The sequence below is a fragment of the Nicotiana sylvestris genome, chromosome 5 (genome assembly GCF_000393655.2).
Source record: "Nicotiana sylvestris chromosome 5, ASM39365v2, whole genome shotgun sequence".
Classification (NCBI taxonomy): Eukaryota; Viridiplantae; Streptophyta; class Magnoliopsida; order Solanales; family Solanaceae; genus Nicotiana; species Nicotiana sylvestris.
Genome location: NC_091061.1, coordinates 96872740 through 96875613, shown reverse-complemented (window position 1 = coordinate 96875613; position 2874 = coordinate 96872740).

The following is a 2874-nucleotide window of genomic DNA, read 5'->3' as shown; positions in this document are numbered from 1 at the left end:
ATGTGGATGAGCAAGCCCAAACTCCAGATGGCTGTCAATATACTTCAACTCCCAGTACAAAAATGGCCTAACACTCAAGCCCAAACAATAACAAACTATTGACAACTAAGCTGCCTTGCTTACCCATTGTTCAATAACAAACCAACCGTAAAAATACAATTGACAAACTATGTACTAGGTCAACCAAACAACTTTAAGAGCTAGGCATTTAATCCTTAACATTGTGGCTAAAAAAACATGGATTTCCAAACAAAGACACACAAACAGGGTTACACAAAATTCCATACAGGCACATATGGCACCTATATGGTAGACACATGTTGTGGGTTTCTAGAAATAGGTTCACAATGATAGGTTTGAACATCATAGGATAGCAAAAAGTTCACTAAGCCAAAATTCAGAGCAAACATGGTCCAACACTAAATTTAGTATGACTTCTGACATAGGATCCTTAGCATGGGAATCTAGAAGAGTCATGATGATAAATTAGCACATAGCAGCTTTATACGAATGTCTTCAATCTGAGAGCCTAATGAAGACATGGTTACAACTAGTTTGTAGCCAAATAGAATTTCTTAAAAACAAGCGACCAGTAGGCATGGTCCCAAACTGTTGACAAGTGTTCACTTAGCATAAAACATCATTGATACAAACAAATTAGAAGAGCATGTGATGATAACACGACATTAGAGTTTAGGTTGCACGAAAATTAAACCTTGTTTGTTCACAGTTGACCCAAGTTTAATTAAGTCCCAAGTTTGTTTGTGAACAAACATTATTTAATTTTACTAATCAGTTATTTAATTAGTACTCTTAACTGTTTAATTAAGTAACATATTTTTGCCGACATTGCGACCGATTTCAGTCCGGGACTGTTAGCTTTGGTAACCAAAGAAGCAGTGATGGTGTCAGAATTGAAATCGGGAACTTGGACTTTATTCAAGGATGGAGCTTCTAATGGGAAAGGGTTCGGGCTTGATGTAATACTAATAACACCCTCAAGGGAAACCCTAAGGCAGGCTATAAGAACCATTCATCTGACTAACAATGAAGCAGAGTGTGAAGCTTTAATTTCACGACTAGAGATGGCCCGGGGACTCCCAATTGGTAGTAAATCTGGTCTATGTGATCTTCGTAGCCAAAGAGGAATGCATGCAATAGTATGTAGTAAAAGTCCACGTCCTTATCGCACATGGTCAATTACCCACATCCCGAGAGAAGAAAATGCGGAGGTAGATGCACTGGCTAATTTGGGATCGTCCACAAAATGAAGGGATCAAATTCGGTATGGTTGTCCAACTTGTGCATTCAGTATTGGATGCAGACAGCTATTACAAAGTAAATGCGACCAATTTGGTCTGGGACTGGTGAAATGTGATCATTGACTATCTCGAGCACGGAAAACAACTTGAAGATCCCAAGTCATCTCGGGCTCTGCGCAATAAAGTAGCTCGATACAGCTTAAAGGGAGTTCAATTGTATCGCATATCCTTCCAACGCCCGTTAGCCCGATTGCAACATGTCCAAATGAGTAGAGGAATGAATCGGAATATCCTTAGAAGTATATCTTAGGAGATCCAAGTGAAGGAATGAAATTCAAGGGAGTTCTCAAGAAAAAGGCAAATGTAGCACTCATCTCTCCGATCGAACCAACGAAGGTTCTGGAAGCCTTAAAAGACTATAGCTGGGTAAAAGCAATGCAGGAGGATCTCGATCAATTTTATAAAACTCAAGGCTGGGAACTGCTACCTAAGCCTGCAAATGCTACCGTAACTAAAAACAAATGAGTTTTCAAAAATAAATTAAATGAAGATGGAAAGGTTGCGAGAAATAAAGCCAAATTAGTAGCCCAAGTCTACTCACAGCAGAAAGGAGTTAACTATGATGAAACATTTGCACCACTAGCTCAACTAGAGTCTATGTTGATTCTTCTTACATATGCATCCTTCAAATGTTTTAGACTTTTCCAAATGGATGCCAAAAGCGCTTTTTTAAATGGCTTTATTGATGAGGAGGTATATGTAAAACAACCTCCTAATTTTGAAGACCCAAAATTTTCTTACCACATGTACAGGTTGACCAAAGCTCTATGTGGATTCAAATGCTCCACGAGCCTGGGCCGAAAGGCTTAGCTCATTTCTACTTGACCATGCTTTTTCAATAGGTAAACTTGACACTACATTATTTATCAAAAGATCATAAGGAGGTAATCTTATTATTCAATTCTATATTGATGATATTTTTTTTGGAAGTGCTAACCCTCTTTTGTGCAAGGAATTTGCTAATCTCATGCAAAGTGAGTTTAAAATGAGCATGATGGGAGAGCTTACGTTTTTCCTTTGACTTCAAATTCAACAATCTGAAGAAGGAAATTTTGAGTGCCAGATGAAATATACAAAGGAATTAATTCAAAAGTTGGGCATGAGCAGTGCTAAATCAATTGATACACTAATGAGTCCGCCAACAAGTTTCGACAAGGACGAAAAAGGAAATCCTGCTAATGAAACTAAATATCGTGGAATGATTGGCTATTTGCTTTAGTTGACTACCATTCGACCAGATATTACATTCAGTTTGTGTAAATGTGCCAGGTTTCAGTCAGCTCCTAAGGAATTACATCTGACTGCAGTAAAGATAATAATTCGTTATCTCATCAGAACTATTACATATGTACTATATTACCCATGTTCTAATAATTTTAAGCTTGAAGGTTTTTCAGATGTTGATCTTGAAGGTGAGAAGGAAGACAGAAAGAGCACCAGCGGAACATGTCAATTACTAGGAAAGGGATTAATATCACGAAATAGTAAGAAACAAGGTTCAATTGCATTATCCACATTTAAGGTAGCATATATTGCCATTGGACATTGTTGT